Source organism: Lissotriton helveticus, chromosome 1_2 (genome assembly GCF_964261635.1).
Source record: "Lissotriton helveticus chromosome 1_2, aLisHel1.1, whole genome shotgun sequence".
Classification (NCBI taxonomy): Eukaryota; Metazoa; Chordata; class Amphibia; order Caudata; family Salamandridae; genus Lissotriton; species Lissotriton helveticus.
The window spans coordinates 337501716-337523282 of NC_136058.1; the positions used below are offsets into that span (position 1 = coordinate 337501716).

Consider the following 21567-nt stretch of genomic DNA (forward strand, 5'->3'; position numbering starts at 1 on the left):
GCCCACTTTGCATGTCATTAGTGATAAATATCACTCACATGCAAAGTGGGGCCCAAGATGGTCGCTATCTCCTACTAGCCGTCGCTAACTGGTGTTAGCAACAGCTAGGTAATACAGAGATAATTTTATCTCCGCGAAGCGGAGCGCTGTTACAGATATATATCTTGTTTTTGAACGTTAATTTCTCAAAATCCACTGAAGCACATATATTGAGACCTAGCAAAGGCACATCGAGCTACCAGTCCCTACAATTTTGCCAAGTTTCGTGCAAATCCATTCAGCCGTTCGATTATTATTATTTTTTTTTTTTTCGCGGTACGGAGCTTTGTGAAGCGAAGCTGATTGGTTCTCCGGCGTCTGTGAACATTCCAAACAGTCCGTAGCGGCCGCCATCTTGTCTCTCGGTAGGATCGAGAGACAAGAGGAGGCGAAAGCGAAGGGGCAAATGACCATAAGGGGGAATAGTAGATCCTCGCTGACCCCCTAGGTTTGATGTGGAGGTTTTAAAAGGGCCCCGCGGGGCAAAAAAAAATAAAATAATAATAATCGAACGGCTGAATGGATTTGCACGAAACTTGGCAAAATTGTAGGGACTGGTAGCCCGATGTGCCTTTGCTAGGTCTCAATATATGTGCTCCAGTGGATTTTGAGAAATTAACGTTCAAAAAAAGATATATATCTGTAACAGCGCTCCGCTTCGCGTACTTTTCGCGTTACGGAGGTTTGCGAAGCTGATTGGTTTTTCGGCGTCTGTAAACATTCCAAACAGTCCGTAGCGGCCGCCATCTTGTCTCTCGGTAGGATCGAGAGACAAGAGGAGGCCAAAGCGAAGGGGCAAATGACCATAAGGGGGCATAGTAGATCGTCTCTGACCCCCTAGGTTTGATGAGGAGGCTTTGAAGGGGTCTCGCAGGGCAAAAAAAAATATACCGTTTTTTTTGTTTTTTTGCGTGGAGTGCGCCCGGTTCGCGAACCGGGAAGCGTTCTGGGGAGCGTACTTTCTTGAAAATTAGTGAAAAAAGTTAGAGTAAAATAATAATTGTGAGTGATCAGATGTAGGGTAGCTCTGAGAAGAGCTTTTGGGTTTATGGTACATTTAGGTACTTATAAGTAGGTACCAATGCACATTCTTAAATTCAGAGTGAAAACTCTGTTGCCCTCATCTGAGAAGTGAACTCCATCTCCTCTGTAGATATCTTGCATGTAGTAACGCAAGTTATTGTTGTACAGGGAGCCCATTCCATGGTCTCTCATGTAAGCTGAAACAGATTTGTTTACATGCTTCCTCGACTTCTCAATTTGTGGACAAAATTGGTTCGACCACCTCCATTTCTGTCTTTGGCATATATTTGAATATACCAAGGCAGTCTGAGGAAAAAGTGCCATCAATTGCTCAAAGGTGTCCTTTAAAAGCATTTCCAGACCTACCCCAGTCAAAGTGCCCAAATCATTACCTCCACAGTGCACAATTAACAGGTCAGGTTTTGGCAAATGCATAAAGGTTTTCACCAATGGTATCAATTGGTGACATTTTAATCCTCTGTGGCCAAACCACTTAATTTCCACATCTTGTAAATTGAGGTTAGGTAAATTCCTGTTTTCAGCGTACGTTTGAGCCCAATAGATGAAACTATGTCCAACAATCCAGACAGAAAACATGGTGAGAGAAGGTTCTGCTGCAGTCAGATGAAGTGTGGCAATGAAATGGCAGTTGAAAAAATGAGAGTGTAAAATGAAAAAAACTGAGGAGTTTCTGTGTTAATGAAGCAGTAAGAGTGATTGGTGGATTTTGATTGCTGAAAACAGAAAGTTAGTGTGCATGGATGAGTTCGTTGAAAGATGTATTTTGAGTGGCGAAGAAAAAATCATTAAATGAAAGAATGCTCTGGATATGCAGGTGCACTGAGAGTTCAGAGTTCAATTGCAACATTGTTGTGTGAGAGGTCTTGCAAAAGCACAAGAGCGTCCGCTGGTAATGCAAGTAAAAATGGGAATCCACGAAGCAGAGTGGAAAAAATAGAATGTAAGAAAGCAGGGATGACTCCAAAGATTTTCTCAAATGAAGTCACGAGACCACTGGTAACAATTTTAAAAAAGTGCGCCAGGCCCTTTGTGGAGGACGCGTTAGAGATAGTCCGAACCATCTTGCTGAAATGGAAAGGCGAATCTGTATTTAAAAGGGTCTGCACCTCTGTACGGGTGTTCGCTGTGTGAAGCACGAAAGTTTCACGGGCCGAACTCAAGGCCACCTCTCTCTGAGACAAAATAGCTCTTATTCTTGCCATGCCGTTGAAATGTGCTGCCAAGGTTGGTATTTGTGGCCAGATTGACAACTCCCTATGTTCATGTGTGGGAGGAAATAGAACATTTCTGCAGCAAATAACCCGTTAATTTACTGTTATGATAAAATGAATACTTTTAATTAACCCAGAACAATCTTCATTATTGAGCATCAAATAACTACCATTTTCCAAGAACTTGAACGTGGGGATGATAGCAGGAACTGGTGTGCCTTGCAACACGCAAGCCATATTTGGTCGGTGTTTGTTGCATGAACCGTGTAACTGTATGTGCCTACACATTAGTGAATGATCTGGCGTCTCAGTGCATTCCTCTCCATTCAGATAAAGTTCTTGATCATCTTTGAAAATCTGTATGTGTATGGAAGCGACCAGACCTCATGAAGAAAACCACTACCTAAAGGTTAATAACGACCTATTGGTATATATTTCATACAATTTGAAAACTTATATAAAGCAAAAGGCAGCGTTATTAAACCGTGGATAAGGCACGTTGCCAAAGCAGTCAACCTTTTGGATTTACACTGGAAATGTTAAAGGAAGAATTACGGAGTAGGGCCTGTAAATCTTTAATAGACAACGAGTAAAATTACTCCAACCATCATATTCCTCTAACTCCGGGATAGTAGGGGTGTTTAATTTTTTAGAAGTAGCCAATCCAAAGCATTTGGTCTGGGAAATTGTTTCATTCACAAACAACATATGTTTTGGGATGAGACATGCACGGTGGAAAGCCTCAGTGCCTTGTACCTGCCAGGTTCGTGAACCCCAAACTGATGTAGATCCTGGATATTTTTACTCTGTATTACGTTAGCATGGTCTCATTACTGGTTTAAACGCCATTTTTCCTTTTTTGTAACTTCTGCACACAACACTTAGTTGTTGCTTTAGCTTTCAGCCTACCTGCGTCAAGATCTATGCCTGCTTCAAGCAGGCGCAGGGTTTTGATGTAGCTTTGTCCTATCTGATTGTAAATGCGGCACACCGTGGGTGGCAGAGCAGCGGTGCACGTTAACTGGTGCATCCCTGGGGATGTGCTAGTTAATATAAATCTGCCCCTTTACATTTAATTATGTGCAGGGGACACAGAGTAGGTGAGGTTTATCCAAGGTTAAGAAGAGATGAGTCCTGTTCAGTGAAAAATTGGAGATAGGCTTCAGTATATTATATACTTAAGTAGTGTGTTAAGTTTTTGATGACTGTTATTAATTTACTGTTCGGTAATAGTGGTTAATAACATTTTTTATTATATTTTACCACAGATTCAACTGCAGATTATTTCAAGATTTTAGGATGCCTAGCAAAGAAAGAGTAAGAAAGGCTGCAAAACGTCAAAGACAGCAGGACCATGGAATAATGCAGCAGTCCTCTAACAAAAAGATTTGTCAAGTCACCAAGAAAGCACCGGGTAAGAGTCGAAAAACAGTCATAAGAAATATGTGTAGTAAAAAAAATATTACTACAGAAAATGTTTCAGTCCAGAAAAGGAGAAAGAATTCAAATGGTAAGGAAAGGCCAATGAGAAATGTTACTGCTAGAGTAAGAGATAACTCTATGCATGAAAGTAGAAGGAAACAACAGTTTAGGGATATTCGTAAACGAATGTTCCGCAACAGGATAATTGGGAATTTGTTAAAAAATATTAAGAAAGGTCAGCAGAAAGTGGTTTTTTATAAGAGAAAAAAAATAGTTGAGAAAGTTATTGATCAGGCATTTGAAATTAAACGTAAGTTATTTATTTTGACAATCAATAGAATTAGGAAGCTAAACAAGGTAATTTATGATTTCAAAAGAAATAGTAGATGGAAGAGAATAGTTAATCGTAGTAATTTTTGTGAAGTTTTTTCTGGAGAATGGATGCATAGTTCAAGCTCTGAGGCATTTTTTAATGAGGAGAGTTATTTCCAGGATAATGATTTGGTGCATGCAGTTGACACCAGTGGTCGAGCTTATGAAGTGAAAGATGGTTGTCCAGTTGAAAAAGAAAAACTTGTGAGAACAGAGATAGAAGAGGTGTTAGGTAATGAGGTTTTAGGGAGACGTCCTAAGGGTCCTGTGTACACCTGGAAGTGTAGTAGTATTTGCAGTGTACGACAGGATTCCATCAATTTGCTTTGTGATTTTATACGGTCATTTAGTAAGAAAAGTTTGAAGCAGAAAATGAAGTTGTTGCAAGAATTAGATCCTTGCAGAGTCAGAGAAGTTATAGGTTTGCATGGTCATTCACTGGCTTGTCTTTCCAGGAGAGTATGCCAGAGTGTTTTTCATCATTTCAGGATGCTAGCAGTGCATCATAATAAAGTGAGGAAATTAGTTAGAATGTTGTATTATGCTAAGAGTCCAGCAATTATGCTTAAACAATTATGCGCTGCTCTTTTGCATGGTTCTGAAATAGATGTGAAGAATATATGTGAAGAAATTGAGTTTTGTTACTTTGGAAGTAAAGAGGAGAATGTTGAAATTGACCAAGAAGAAGAGAGTAATGTGGAAGATAGTGTACAGGTTTCCAGTACAGATAATTTCCAGAGGGAAATTGCGACGTTTGAGGTGAAATCAAGTGAGAGGCCAAATTTCACTTGTGTGTGTTGTCGACGCACTTATTATAAGAATCAGACTAAGTTAGTGGATTTATATGGAAAAAGTGAAAGGGAAAATAATAGTGAATGGAAGGATTTTACAACATACTTGATGATAGAAAATTGTTTTGATTTGGGATTGGATCAACGTGTGTGTACTTATTGTTGTAACAAATTAAATCAAAACCAGATGCCTGCTAGAGCAGTTCATAATAATCTGGAATTGGTTGAGATTCCTTCTGAATTGAAGGATTTAAATACTTATGAATCTATTTTGATTCAAAGTATCCATCCCTTTCAGGCTATTGTAAGAATGGAGCCAAAGACAGGGAAATTGCCTCCATCAGATTTACAGAGAGGATTAAAGGGAAGAGTTGTTTATTTGCCTCTAGATTTGAAGAAAAACATTAACACAATTGGAGTAGAAAAAGTGGAAGAGGAACCTCTTGTTATCTTAGTTAATGGGGTTCCGACAAAGAATAAGAAAATATGGCAAGATTTAGTAGATGTTAGGAAAGTCAAAAGGGCAACATTGTATTTGAAAAAATATAATAAATACTATAAAAATGTATATGTTGCAGAAGAGGAAGTAAGTGAGGAAGAGGATAGCGATTTGTGTGCTGGTCAAATTGAGAAAGTAGAACCCTGTACTAGTGAAGAAATATATGAACATTATAGTGTTCATCCTTTGCATTCCAAGGAAGTCATGGGGAATGCTATTGAGTTGTTTCAAATGAAACAAGCGAAAGGGAGTCCCATTAGTGTTTGGGAGGAAAGTTTGGAAGCTCGGTGTTTCCCACAGCTTTTTCCAACAGGTCAGGGAGGAAGATATGATGAGCGACCTCATCAAATTCCTGCTTCTGAATACCGGACTTTGCGATTGTATGCAGGAGATCCTAGGTTTCGACAATGCATTCCTTATTTGTTTCATCTCCTGTTTGAAAGCGATCTGTCTGGACTGTCATATGCAGTGAACCACATCTTGAAAAGTGGTATACACATGCAAAACATCTCGGTAAGTGACTTTATGGATAAAGTCAATGTCCAAGACAGTATTTTGGATTCTCACCTGATTAATCTCATGGCGTGTCAGCGTGGTACTAATGAGTACTGGTACCGTCGTCATGGTGATTTAAAATGTATGCTGAGGAACTTAGGAACTCCCACATGGTTCCTCACTTTGAGCTGTGCTGAGTATGGCTGGGAAGACTTACTTGAATTTCTACGAGAGGCAAATGCTAACGTAGAAAACATCGAATTCAAGACACCCGGAGAACTGTGCTCTTTGGATCCAGTCAATGTATGTAGGTACTTCAATCATAGATTTGAAGGTATGATGTCTTTCATCATGAATAAGAAGAATCCACCTCTTGGAGAGGTGTTGGATTTCTTCTGGAGGAAGGAGTACCAAGCAAGAGGTGCTCCTCATATACATATGTTGCTGTGGATCAAGGATGCACCTAAATTTGGAACGGATGCAGACGACTCAGTGATGAGTTTCATAGAACAGTATTCTACGTGTGCTGTTCCAAACGCAAAGGAGAAAAAAAGCCTAAGAGAAAAAGTTCTACGTTTCCAAAGTCATCGTATTGGAAAGTACTGTCGTGGTAAATTCCGGAACAAAGACAAGTTCTACACCAAATGTCGTTTCGGCTTTCCACGATCGGTGATTTCTAAAGGAAGAGTGAACAATTTGATGTCTTCGCTGCGACATAATGTGATGAAGAAATCACCTAAAAACACATACAATTTGAAGAGGAACGAAGAGTCTAAGTACATCAACGACTACAACCCGGTGATTTTGTCCATGTGGAATGCTAACATGGATATACAGTTTGTGGCTGATAACTGTATGGCTGTGGCTCGGTATGTGACATCTTACATCACCAAAAAAGAGAAGACAGAATTGAAGGATATGTGGGAGGACATTTCCCATGAAAAGAGCCTCAGCAAGAAGTTGTACAGTTTCAGTCTGAAGATGTTGTCGCATCAAGAAATCGGAGCTTACGAATGTTCTGACCGGTTGTCTTCAGCAAGTCTCTATGCCAAGTCCAGGAGTATCGTTTGGGCGAGTGTTGGTCTTGCTGCAACGCGTAATCGAGTTCTGAAACCTGTGCGGGAAATTGAGTATTTGGCGGAAAAGGAGCCAAACAGTACCGACATTTTGAAGAGCAACATGTTGGATACATATTATCCAAATCGAAGCAGTCACCTCGAGAATGTTTGTCTGTATGAGGTTCTGCAAAATTACATATTCAAGAGGAACATCAAAGAAGATACTGAGAAAGGAGTGTATGCTGTAATAGGAAGTGAGGGATGTCTGGTCAAGCAAAGAAAATGCCACTTGATAAACCATCGAAAATTGAGTGGCGAATCTCCTGAAAAAAAGGAGTTTTTCTATTTAGCACTTTTGCAACTTTTTAAGCCTTGGCGTGCAGAAGAGGAACTGCTTGGAGATTTCCTTTGTTACGAAGACTCATTCAATGCTGCCAAGGAGACCATAGAATGTCCTGCTTTTCCCAAATATGTAGAAATGTTGAATGTGGAAATTGAGCAGGAAGCAACGATTGCAGCCGAGATTGCCAGAGACAGTTCTCAGGACAGTCAGAGTTCTGCTTCATTGAGTCAGGATCCACTAGGAGGACCTCTTATCGAAAATGAAGCTGCCACTGCTATGAATGAAGTGGAAAGAGCCATGGCACATGCTCAGGAGGATGTGGTTAACTTAGAAGAGTTGGAAAGACAACTCAACGTTGAGCAGAGGAAAATATATGACGAACTTACCATGCAAATTGATCATGGATTAAGTCATGACAAGAAAGAGTGCTCATGTACGTCGTTGAAGCCTGTCCGACTGTACGTGAGTGGAGAAGCGGGAACTGGAAAAAGTTTCCTTATTAAAGCAATTTCATGTTATTTGCAGGAAAGGACAGAGTCATCGCTGTCTTGTGTTGTCACCGCTCCAACTGGACTGGCAGCACATAACATTAAAGGGATTACTTTACATCGTTTACTGATGCTGCCAGTGGAGCATGACAACAAATTAGAATATCACAAGCTATCTGGAGATGCTTGTTTTGAAGTTTCAAGAGTCTTGAGGAAAATGAAACTTCTTATCATTGACGAAGTAAGCATGGTTTCCAATGTCATGCTTGCCTTTGTGCATTTGAGAATGCAAGAAGTTCTCAAAACAGAGTATGATGTGTTATTTGGTGGCAAACACATCATTGTTTTCGGAGATCTTCTGCAGCTGACACCAGTGAAAGGGCAACCTGTGTTCAAAATGCTCACGCATGAAGATACCAGGAAGTGCTTAGGGAGTATTGGCAACGTCAATATATGGTTAAACTTCAATTATGCTGAACTGCATGAAAATATGCGTCAGGCAAAGGATGAAGTTTACAAGACTATTCTACAAGATGTTAGAATTGGAAAAGTGACCGAGCATGGGAAAGAAGCTTTACATGCACGATTACTGACAAGGCGGGAGACTCTGACCTTCACTCCTACTGTTCCAGGATGCCTCCTGATTTAGGTATGTCACGAGACTATTTACTATCATTTCGGGGCCCATATGCCCCTTGTCACTGTTCCTTAGTCCCCCACACTTGGCATGGCCCGGCTTGTTGCGCTCATTGTCGGCTAATTTTAAACTCTGATCTGCCGCCTGAGATACCCAGTGATACTATTTTACTTCGAGGCGGGCTGATTAATGCTCGCTCCTTAGTAAAAAATGCTCAGAACGTCTTTGATCTTATCACTGAATCTCAATTGGATTGTCTTTTTGTTACGGAAACATGGCTGAAGCCATGGTGCAATCCTGCCATTGCCATAGCTCTACCACAGGACTACCATATCCTACGTCTAGATAGGCAGGAACAACGAGGAGGAGGTCTTGCGATTATTTATCGCAACCGCTATAAATGTACCATAGAAGCACTGACGGAGCTTAAGGAGTCAGAAGCACTTGTTTTTTCCCTAGTACTCCATGATTCTCTTGTATTTTCTGGAGTACTTATTTATCGCCCTCCAGGCCCCCCTTCCACATTTCTGGACTCTGCTAGTGATGTGTTGAGTGATTTAACTCTTAGGTTCTCTAACTTTACGGTGTTGGGTGACCTCAACTTACATCTTGAGGCACCAAATGATCCTGGAGTCAGTTGCTTTCTAGATACAATTGAAGTGTTGGGACTTACTTTGGTAAATCATGAACCTACCCATCAAGCAGGACATCTATTAGATGGTATCTGCTCTAACTTCCCTGGCCTTATAGTTACACCCCCTTGCCCTCAGGTTTGGACAGATCATTTCTTCATTCCTTTTCTTATAGTTGAACACCGGAAACTTTCTGTCAATTTCCTAAAACGGACAGATAATCCTCATATGAAACCCACTCCAAACTGGAAGTCATTAGCGAGGAGAGCTGACATCGTTGAAAAACGGAACAACGAATTACCAGCTCTTGCTGATTGTACTCCTTTAGATTATCAAATCTTTTGTGATTGGATTACTGGAGTAGGCAAGTTGCTTACACCATCCAACAATGAGAACACGAAACCTAGGTATAAGAAAAAAAATGCTTCGTGGTTTTCACCAGCCCTTAAGACTGAGTTAGGCGAAGTGAAAACGCTAGAACGGAGGTGGCGTCGTAATTACGACACCGACGCACGCAATAGTTACATAGTAGCAAGACGGAAGTATCACGTAGGAATAAAATTAGCAAAAAAAGCCTATTACCTACAGGCCATTTCTTCAGCAGGCCAAGAACAAAAAGCTATCTTTAGGATTGTTAAGGATTTTATCAATCCTTCAGCTCTATCGCAAGAGATCCCTCCATCGCAAGATCTGTGTAACACGATATCTGATTATTTTGAGAATAAAATCCTAACAATCACTAATACCTTTCCATCAGAAACCATCATCACAACTGATGTTGGAGAGATAGCGAAACTGACTTCCCCCCCCCGTTTCGACGAGTTCGCCCCAGTCTCTCTGGAAGAAACTGCTAAAGCTATTTTAGCCAGCAAATCAGGTTCCCCTTTTGATCCCTGTCCTGTTCCGGTGTTACACCAGTTAATAGAGATAGTTAATCCTATGATTAACAGTATCATCAACTCTTCTCTAGTAACAGCAAGTATCCCTGAGGATTGGAAACTTGCAGCTGTCAAGCCACTCCAAAAAAAGGCCCTGGCCGACCCTACCACCCTTTCCAACCTGCGCCCGATTTCCCTGCTACCCATTCTATCTAAACTAACTGAAAAGTTTGTCAATAGTCAACTGACAAACTTTCTGGAGAAGAATAACGTTCTCCATACGAATCAGTCAGGTTTTCGGTCAGAACACTCTACCGAATCAGCTTTATTATACTCTGCTGAAACTGTAAGAGCAGCAATGGATCAGGGAAAACAGGCTGTCCTTATCCTTCTTGACCTGTCGGCAGCCTTCGATACCGTATCCCATAACATCTTACTGGACCGGTTGGCTGCCGCAGGGGTGGGAGGGCAGGTGTTGGCCTGGTGTAGGAACTTCCTTACTAACAGGCGCCAAATAACAGTGCTTGGCCCATATCAGTCTGAGGCTAAAAACGTCAGCTCAGGGGTGCCACAGGGCTCCAGTTTGAGCCCTGTTCTTTTCAATCTATATATGGTACCCCTGATGAACTTGATCGCGTCATTCAGGATCAGTTCTATATCATACGCTGACGATACCCAACTGATTTTGGTGCTGGATAAGGAAAAACCAGGTGCCGAGGAAGATCTTAGGAATTGTCTTGCAGCAACATTCAAATGGATGAATAACAACCATCTAAAGTGCAACGCCGGAAAAACGGAAATCTTACCCATGGGGATCAATAACCCTTTTTCCCCCTTGGTATGCTGGCCATCGGATGCAGAAGCCCCACCCAATACAATTGCATCCGCACGTAACCTAGGCATAAAATTTGACAACTGCCTATCTTTTAAACCTCAGGCGATAGCAGTGGCAGGCATGTGCTTTCAAATTATTAAAGCACTTAGGAAGTTTTTTAATCTCCTTCCTCTCTCAGCGAGGAAAACAGTCGCAGTGGCCTTAATAAATTCTAGGCTTGACTACTGCAATGGACTCTACGCTGGAGCAAATAAAATCGTGCTCCACAAATTGCAGATGGTCCAAAATGCGGCTGCCCGCCTCGTACTGCGTCTGCCCCGTAGATCATCAGCCTCTGCAGCCTTAAACACTTTACATTGGCTGCCAATAGGAAGGAGAATCCTGTTCAAACTTCTTTTGATTACTTTCAGGGCCTTCCATCAGCGTGGCCCGATCTATCTACGCAGGGGGTTTAAAAGATAATACCCAACACGATGCCTTAGATCTGCAAGCCAGAATTTACTTACCACTCCTCGTTTTAAACTGGCTACAAAAGGTGGCAAATCCATTTTTGTACTGGGAACCAAGGCGTGGAATAAACTTCCCCTTTCCTTGCGATCCCTTTCCCAAGAGGCCCCTTTTAGGAAGGCATTGAAAACCTGGATTTTTTCTATGTCTGATACTCTGTGTAGGACTTTAGTTTAGTGGATGTGCTTAATAATTCAGGATGCTCTCTTCCCTATTCCAACTATTCCACCGGGTTGTGTAAGCGCCAAGATACTCCTTGGAGTGGTAGCAGCGCTCTATAAGTGTCCCTTACATTTACATTTACATATCCAGACGAAGATGTTGTGCCTGAGAATATTTTTCAGAAAGTTACTGAGAAAAAATCTGGAATATGTTTGATGCCAACTCTTGCAGAATGTGCCAAATTCAACAACAAAATGTTGCATTTAGAAAAGCAAGAGATTGTGAAATTGGAAGCTATTGACAGAGTAGAGCATATGGGATCAACAATTATTTTGTCTGAGAATCTGAAAACAAAATTGGATTCATTAGAGAAGAGTATATCTAAAACTGCGGGTTTTGAAAAGACTCTGAATGTGTGCTTGAACTGCCGTATAATTTTAAGAAGGAATTTACATGTTGAAAGAGGTCTGGTAAATGGATCAATGGGTAATGTTGTTGATTTTGTGAAATACAGAAATAGAGATGGAATTGAATTTTTAAAAATTAAATTTGATGGCATTGAGGAAGTACAGCTAATTGCTCGTTGTTCTGCTAGATTTTTGCTTGTAAAAGACTTATATGTTCGTCGTAAGCAGTTTCCTGTTTGCTTGGCATATGCGGTGACAATCCATAAATCGCAAGGTTTAAGTGTAGACTGTGCATTGGTGAATATTGGCAGTTCTGTGTTCAAGGAGGGTATGGCATATGTGGCATTGTCACGAGTTAGGACTTTATCGGGATTGTACTTGATTGAGTGTGATGTCACAAACATTTGTGCGGATCTAGATTGTGTTAAGGAATACAATAGGTTGAGAAGAGAGTATGCGCCACATTTGCCTCAGTATCCTTTGTTTGAGAAACGTGTGGTAGGCCGGAAACGAAGAAATGTGACCAATACTGGGGAGGTTGTAGCAAAAAGACGAAAAGTCGATGAACCTGAAATTATAAGCAGAAACAAAAAGGATTCTGTTGAAGATGTTGTTGGTTTTCAATTTGAAAACAGTTCTGGTGTCAACTGCTATGCTAATGTAGTGGTTAATGTTTTGTTTTCTCTACAAAATGTAAAAGAAGAGATTGTGGTCAATTCTGATCAAAGATTTTGCAGTTTGTTAAATTCTGTGTTAGAGAAATGTAGCACTGATAGAACAAACATAGAAAGTGTGTCTGAAATTCGAAATCTGTTAGACAGATGTTCAGGCCAAACACAATTCTCTCAAAATAGTCAGCAAGATTGTCAGGAGTTTTTAATGTATATGCTTGATGTATTGTATGCTGAAGGTGTAGATGTAGATCATCTGTTTGGGCTTTCTTATCAATGGCAGCATGACTGCGAGAACTGTAGGGTATCAAGTAGTACTAGTGTAGACTCAGAAAGATTTATATATTTAACTTTGCCAGACAGTAAATCAGTCTCTTTTAATAAGCTAGTAAAAGCAGCTGATCACAATATGGAGTGTAGGCAATGTAAATCTGAAATGATGTCCACATTATTTATACGAACATATGGCCAGTATGTCATTTTAATGTTCCAACGATGTAGGCCTGATGGAAGAAAATTGACAACTTTAATTAAAAATGTTGTGGCTTCACAGTTGTCAATATCAGGAAGGACTTTTGTAACTGTAGCAATTATATATCATGATGGTTCTTCAATAACATCAGGACATTATACAGCTTATTTAAAGTGTAGAAATGGCTGGTCATTCTGCAATGATTCTGTTTTAATTTTCAAAAAAAAATTGCCATATGACCTTAAAAACTCTTACCTGGTGTTTTTAAAACCAAAATTTTAGGGAAAGAATCTCGGGATGTGCTCTGAGGAATTTCAAGAAGTTCTCATGGCTCCTACACTATTTTGCCTTGAAGATAAGTGTAGTACAGAGACATAACTTTTTACCATAACACTGGACATTATTGAGAAATACGTGCACTTTGAATGAGTTCAGAAAAACTATTTCTTTTTATAAGCTAATTGAAGCAGCGAATCAAAACATGGAGTAGAGGGAATGTAAGTCTGCAATGCTGTCTACTGTTTTACATTGCTTTGTGATTAAAAGTGATGTAGAGAATTAAATAATTGTACTAGTCATAAAGGTAGTGTAAGTCTGCTTCATAGTAAGCAGTATCAGTGTGATAGGAAATGTAGAACATGATTGAGCAAGAAGGGGAAGATATTACTAGTCCAGGATTGTGTAAATGATCTTCAACATTTTAATTCTGAAAGTTGCGGAAATGCGAAAAGACGGGATTGGCTAACAAGAAATCCAAGAGTTATACATGGCTCTGACAAGATTTGGCCTTGTGGAATCTTGTGGTAGAGAGCAAGAAGTCATTTATTGTATGTAACATGTTTTTGAAAACGATGGAGGTTTTCTTTCAGAAAGTGGCGGGTTGAAAGTAATAACAGCACAACAGAGTGTAAGCTGTTCATAGGACATCCTTGGCCGTCATGGAAAGTAAGTTAACTTTAAGGAGTTCTGAATTCTGATTTGTAATGTTGTATGGGTTTTTTAAACACAATCATTTTGATTGTGTTTTTTTTTCCCCGCTGTTATATGATGAATACCTTCAAGTCACTGTTTTAGTGAAATTTTATACATTCTGAGAACAGCAAAAATAAACCATTTAACATGTATAATTAATTCTGTTCTGTTTGCATTTATGATGTACATGTAGAACTGTGTAGGAGGCATGGAGAAGGTGAGGCTTCTGTAAGTGTCAAAGTTGTTGCATACAGTGCTCATATTCTACGTAGTCTTTTATATTTCATTACTTTCACTGTTTCTGACTGATCTAAAAAATTTTTTTTAAAAAGAACAGTAAGTATAAGGGAAGGAAACAGACAGTTATGTTAAAAGAAACACAGCTATAGGGAATAAACTAGGGATACTGTTACCCGCAATCCTCTGCTGATGATGTCACTGAGCATGTCATGAATGATGTAATATGTGACATCATCAGCAGTGGATTACGGGTAATAGTATCTCTAGTTTACTCCCCTATAGCTGTCTTTCTTTTAACATAACTGTCTGTTTTCTTCCCTTATACTTACTGTTCTTTTTAAAAAAAAAAAATGTTTGGTTCGCTTCCGGTTCGCGTACCGGGGAGCGAACTGGGAAGCGAACTAAGAGAAATAGAGGTTGGCACAGTTGCAAATATTGTACCAATTTTTTAATAACGGGGAGGTAGTTCTGAAAAGAACTTTTTTTTAAATTGTTTTTGTTGTTTTATATTTTTTTTATTATTAAGTCCTCGTTAGTATAGTGGGCAGTATCCCCGCCTGTCACGCAGGAGACTGGGGTTCAATTCCCCGACAGGGAGGCGATTCCTTTTATTCACACAATTAAATAAAATGATGTACTTTCTAACATTGTAAAATATATCTGTCATTATCCTTGCCTATTTCGATTGAGAAAAAAGGTTGAATTCACTGATGGCCAAAATGCTTACTGATGTGTTAACTGAAATTCAGAATATGCTCTGAATATTTCAATATGCACAGGCGTACCATCAAAAACACTTTACATCTGCATTCTCTTGGAAAATGATATGAAGCAGTGGTGAATCCTAGGCTGCTGTTCCACTCGATTGGCACAATTTACAAGTAGAATGACTGCTTTTGGTTAGTAGTGACCCCTGGTGGCTAATAGTTATAAGCTGCAAATGGTAAAGTGAGCTGATTATATAGATATATATATATATAAATATATATATTGATAGTTAGAAAGATAGCTGGATAGACAGATCGATAGATAGATATTTATTTCAATGAAATAATTTCTTGATAATACTGATTGTTTTTGGCTAGGAATTTCTGTATTGAAATATTTGGGAAAAAAGATGACTTGTCCTAACCAAAAGCAGCAAATCTGCCTATTACAATACTGTGAATTGATCGAGGGTATGCCTTAACCCCAAGGAGGTGAGCACTGTTTAACTGATGCCAATAAGTCCTCGTTAGTATAGTGGTCAGTATCCCCGCCTGTCACGCGGGAGACCGGGGTTCAATTCCCCGACGGGGAGGCGATTCCTTTTATTCACACAATTAAATAAAATGAACTTTCTAACATTGTAAAATATATCTGTCATTATCCTTGCCTATTCCGATTGAGAAAAAAGGTTGAATTCACTGATGAACAAAATGCTTACTGATGTGTTAACTGAAATTCATAATATGCTCTGAATATTTCAATATGCACAGGCGTACCATCAAAAACACTTTACATCTGCATTCTCTTGGAAAATGAGATGAAGCAGTGGTGAATCCTAGGCTGCTGTTCCACTCGATTGGCACAATTTACAAGTAGAATGACTGCTTTTGGTTAGTAGTGACCCCTGGTGGCTAATAGTTATAAGCTGCAAATGGTAAAGTGAGCTGATTATATAGATATATATATATATATAAATATATATATTGATAGTTAGAAAGATAGCTAGATAGACAGATCGATAGATAGATATTTATTTCAATGAAATAATTTCTTGATAATACTGATTGTTTTTGGCTAGGAATTTCTGTATTGAAATATTTAGGAAAAAAGATTACTTGTCCTAACCAAAAGCAGCACATCTGCCTATTACAATACTGTGAATTGATCGAGGGTATGCCTTAACCCCAAGGAGATGAGCACTTTTTAACTGATGCCAATAAGTCCTCGTTAGTATAGTGGTCAGTATCCCTCCCTGTCACGCGGGAGACCGGGGTTCAATTCCCAGACGGGGAGGCGATTCCTTTTATTCACACAATTAAATAAAATTAACTTTCTAACATTGTAAAATATATCTGTCATTATCCTTGCCTATTCCGATTGAGAAAAAAGGTTGAATTCACTGATGAACAAAATGCTTACTGATGTGTTAACTGAAATTCATAATATGCTCTGAATATTTCAATATGCACAGGCGTACCATCAAAAACACTTTACATCTGCATTCTCTTGGAAAATGAGATGAAGCAGTGGTGAATCCTAGGCTGCTGTTCCACTCGATTGGCACAATCTCCTTGCTCACCTCCTTGAGTGGAACTGTCAAGGAGGTGAGCACTGTTTAACTGATGCCAATAAGTCCTCGTTAGTATAGTGGTCAGTATCCCCGCCTGTCACGCGGGAGACCGGGGTTCAATTCCCCGACGGGGAGGCGATTCCTTTTATTCACACAATTAAATAAAATGATGTACTTTCTAACATTGTAAAATATATCTGTCATTATCCTTGCCTATTCCGATAGAGAAAAAAGGTTGAATTCACTGATGGCCAAAATGCTTACTGATGTGTTAACTGACATTCATAATATGCTCTGAATATTTCAATATGCACAGGCGTACCATCAAAAACACTTTACATCTGCATTCTCTTGGAAAATGAGATGAAGCAGTGGTGAATCCTAGGCTGCTGTTCCACTCGATTGGCACCATTTACAAGTAGAATGACTGCTTTTGGTTAGTAGTGACTCCTGGTGGCTAATAGTTATAAGCTGCAAATGGTAAAGTGAGCTGAATATATAGATATATATATATATAAATATATATATTGATAGTTAGAAAGATAGCTGGATAGACAGATCGATAGATAGATATTTATTTCAATGAAATAATTTCTTGATAATACTGATTGTTTTTGGCTAGGAATTTCTGTATTGAAATATGTAGGAAAAAAGATGACTTGTCCTAACCAAAAGCAGCAAATCTGCCTATTACAATACTGTGAATTGATCGAGGGTATGCCTTAACCCCAAGGAGGTGAGCACTGTTTAACTGATGCCAATAAGTCCTCGTTAGTATAGTGGTCAGTATCCCCGCCTGTCACGTGGGAGACCGTGGTTCAATTCCCCGACGGGGAGGCGATTCCTTTTATTCACACAATTAAATAAAATGATGTACTTTCTAACATTGTAAAATATATCTGTCATTATCCTTGCCTATTCCGATTGAGAAAAAAGGTTGAATTCACCGATGGACAAAATGCTTACTGATGTGTAAACTGAAATTCATAATATGCACTGAATATTTCAATATGCACAGGCGTACCATCAAAAACACTTTACATCTGCATTCTCTTGGAAAATGAGATGAAGCAGTGGTGAATCCTAGGCTGCTGTTCCACTCGATTGGCACAATTTACAAGTAGAATGACTGCTTTTGGTTAGTAGTGACCCCTGGTGGCTAATAGTTATAAGCTGCAAATGGTAAAGTGAGCTGATTTATATATATAAATATATATATTGATAGTTAGAAAGATAGCTAGGTAGACAGATCGATAGATAGATATTTATTTCAATGAAATAATTTCTTGATAATACTGATAGTTTTTGGCTATGAATTTCTGTATTGAAATATTTAGGAAAAAAGATGAATTGTCCTAAACAAAAGCAGCAAATCTGCCTATTACAATACTGTGAATTGATCGAGGGTATGACTTAACCCCAAGGAGGTGAGCACTGTTTAACTGATGCCAAGAAGCCCTCGTTAGTATAGTGGTCAGTATCCCCGCCTGTCACGCTGGAGACCGGGGTTCAATTCCCCGACGGGGAGGCGATTCCTTTTATTCACACAATTAAATAAAATGAACTTTCTAACATTGTAAAATATATCTGTCATTATCCTTGCCTATTCCGATTGAGAAAAAAGGTTGAATTCACTGATGAACAAAATGCTTACTGATGTGTTAACTGAAATTCATATTATGCTCTGAATATTTCAATATGCACAGGCGTACCATCAAAAACACTTTACATCTGCATTCTCTTGGAAAATGAGATGAAGCATTGGTGAATCCTAGGCTGCTGTTCCACTCGATTGGCACAATTTACAAGTAGAATGACTGCTTTTGGTTAGTAGTGACCCCTGGTGGCTAATAGTTATAAGCTGCAAATGGTAAAGTGAGCTGATTATATAGATATATATATATATATAAATATATATATTGATAGTTAGAAAGATAGCTAGATAGACAGATCGATAGATAGATATTTATTTCAATGAAATAATTTCTTGATAATACTGATTGTTTTTGGCTAGGAATTTCTGTATTGAAATATTTAGGAAAAAATATGAATTGTCCTAACCAAAAGCAGCAAATCTGCCTATTACAATACTGTGAATTGATCGAGGGTATGCCTTAACCCCAAGGAGGTGAGCACTGTTTAACTGATGCCAATAAGTCCTCATTAGTATAGTGGTCAGTATCCCCGCCTGTCATGCGGGAGACGGGGGTTCAATTCCCCGACGGGGAGGCGATTCCTTTTATTCACACAATTAAATGAAATGAACTTTCTAACATTGTAAAATATATCTGTCATTATCCTTGCCTATTCCGATTGAGAAAAAAGGTTGAATTCACTGATGAACAAAATGCTTACTGATGTGTTAACTGAAATTCATAATATGCTCTGAATATTTCAATAAGCACAGGCGTACCATCAAAAACACTTTTCATCTGCATTCTCTTGGAAAATGAGATGAAGCAGTGGTGAATCCTAGGCTGCTGTTCCACTCGATTGGCACAATCTCCTTGCTCACCTCCTTGAGTGGAACTGTCAAGGAGGTGAGCACTGTTTAACTGATGCCAATAAGTCCTCGTTAGTATAGTGGTCAGTATCCCCGCCTGTCACGCGGGAGACCGGGGTTCAATTCCCCGACGGGGAGGCGATTCCTTTTATTCACACAATTAAATAAAATGATGCACTTTCTAACATTGTAAAATATATCTGTCATTATCCTTGCCTATTCCGATTGAGAAAAAAGGTGGAATTCACTGATGGACAAAATGCTTACTGATGTGTTAACTGAAATTCAGAATATGCTCTGAATATTTCAATATGCACAGGCGTACCATCAAAAACACTTTACATCTGCATTCTCTTGGAAAATGAGATGAAGCAGTGGTGAATCCTAGGCTGCTGTTCCACTCGATTGGCACAATTTACAAGTAGAATGACTGCTTTTGGTTAGTAGTGACCCCTGGTGGCTAATAGTTATTGGCTGCAAATGGTAAAGTGAGCTGATTATATATATATATATAGATATATATAAATATATATATTGATAGTTAGAAAGATAGCCAGATAGACAGATCGATAGATAGATATTTATTTCAATGAAATAATTTCTTGATAAAACTGATTGTTTTTGGCTAGGAATTTCTGTATTGTAATATTTAGGAAAAAAGATTACTTGTCCTAACCAAAAGCAGCAAATCTGCCTATTACAATACTGTGAATTGATCGAGGGTATGCCTTAACCCCAAGGAGGTGAGCACTGTTTAACTGATGCCAATAAGTCCTCGTTAGTATAGTGGTCAGTATCCCCGCCTGTCACGCGGGAGACAGGGGTTCAATTCCCCGACGGGGAGGCGATTCCTTTTATTCACACAATTAAATAAAATGATGTACTTTCTAACATTGTAAAATATATCTGCCATTATCCTTGCCTATTCCGATTGAGAAAAAAGGTTGAATTCACCGATGGACAAAATGCTTACTGATGTGTTAACTGAAATTCAGAATATGCTCTGAATATTTCAATATGCACAGGCGTACCATCAAAAACACTTTACATCTGCATTCTCTTGGAAAATGAGATGAAGCAGTGGTGAATCCTAGGCTGCTGTTCCACTCGATTGGCACAATTTACAAGTAGAATGACTGCTTTTGGTTAGTAGTGACCCCTGGTGGCTAATATTTATAAGCTGCAAATGGTAAAGTGAGCTGATTATATATATATATATAGATATATATAAATATATATATTGATAGTTAGAAAGATAGCCAGATAGACAGATCGATAGATAGATATTTATTTCAATGAAATAATTTCTTGATAAAACTGATTGTTTTTGGCTAGGAATTTCTGTATTGTAATATTTAGGAAAAAAGATTACTTGTCCTAACCAAAAGCAGCAAATCTGCCTATTACAATACTGTGAATTGATCGAGGGTATGCCTTAACCCCAAGGAGGTGAGCACTGTTTAACTGATGCCAATAAGTCCTCGTTAGTATAGTGGTCAGTATCCCTGCCTGTCACGCGGGAGACCGGGGTTCAATTCCCCGACGGGGAGGCGATTCCTTTTATTCACACAATTAAATAAAATGATGTACTTTCTAACATTGTAAAATATATCTGTCATTATCCTTGCCTATTCCGATTGAGAAAAAAGGTTGAATTCACCGATGGACAAAATGCTTACTGATGTGTTAACTGAAATTCAGAATATGCTCTGAATATTTCAATATGCACAGGCGTACCATCAAAAACACTTTACATCTGCATTCTCTTGGAAAATGAGATGAAGCAGTGGTGAATCCTAGGCTGCTGTTCCACTCGATTGGCACAATTTACAAGTAGAATGACTGCTTTTGGTTAGTAGTGACCCCTGGTGGCTAATAGTTATTGGCTGCAAATGGTAAAGTGAGCTGATTATATATATATATATAGATATATATAAATATATATATTGATAGTTAGAAAGATAGCCAGATAGACAGATCGATAGATAGATATTTATTTCAATGAAATAATTTCTTGATAAAACTGATTGTTTTTGGCTAGGAATTTCTGTATTGTAATATTTAGGAAAAAAGATTACTTGTCCTAACCAAAAGCAGCAAATCTGCCTATTACAATACTGTGAATTGATCGAGGGTATGCCTTAACCCCAAGGAGGTGAGCACTGTTTAGCTGATGCCAATAAGTCCTCGTTAGTATAGTGGTCAGTATCCCCGCCTGTCACGCGGGAGACCGGGGTTCAATTCCCCGACGGGGAGGCGATTCCTTTTATTCACACAATTAAATAAAATGATGTACTTTCTAACATTGTAAAATATATCTGTCATTATCCTTGCCTATTCCGATAGAGAAAAAAGGTTGAATTCACTGATGGCCAAAATGCTTACTGATGTGTTAACTGACATTCATAATATGCTCTGAATATTTCAATATGCACAGGCGTACCATCAAAAACACTTTACATCTGCATTCTCTTGGAAAATGAGATGAAGCAGTGGTGAATCCTAGGCTGCTGTTCCACTCGATTGGCACCATTTACAAGTAGAATGACTGCTTTTGGTTAGTAGTGACTCCTGGTGGCTAATAGTTATAAGCTGCAAATGGTAAAGTGAG

General features: G+C 39.0%; 5 non-coding genes across 5 annotated transcripts; all 5 read left to right on the top strand.

Annotated features, from left to right (window-relative positions):
* The first annotated feature begins 15403 nt into the window (after nt 1–15403).
* Nucleotides 15404–15475, top strand: TRNAD-GUC (transfer RNA aspartic acid (anticodon GUC)). The gene has a single exon. It is a non-coding gene; the product is annotated as a tRNA-Asp (tRNA).
* A 1041-nt stretch (nt 15476–16516) lies between these two features.
* On the top strand, nt 16517–16588 carry TRNAD-GUC (transfer RNA aspartic acid (anticodon GUC)). Its single transcript has one exon. It is a non-coding gene; the product is annotated as a tRNA-Asp (tRNA).
* A 2434-nt stretch (nt 16589–19022) lies between these two features.
* TRNAD-GUC (transfer RNA aspartic acid (anticodon GUC)) lies at nt 19023–19094 on the top strand. The gene has a single exon. It is a non-coding gene; the product is annotated as a tRNA-Asp (tRNA).
* A 1340-nt stretch (nt 19095–20434) lies between these two features.
* On the top strand, nt 20435–20506 carry TRNAD-GUC (transfer RNA aspartic acid (anticodon GUC)). Its single transcript has one exon. It is a non-coding gene; the product is annotated as a tRNA-Asp (tRNA).
* A 634-nt stretch (nt 20507–21140) lies between these two features.
* TRNAD-GUC (transfer RNA aspartic acid (anticodon GUC)) lies at nt 21141–21212 on the top strand. The gene has a single exon. It is a non-coding gene; the product is annotated as a tRNA-Asp (tRNA).
* The last annotated feature ends 355 nt before the right edge of the window (nt 21213–21567 follow it).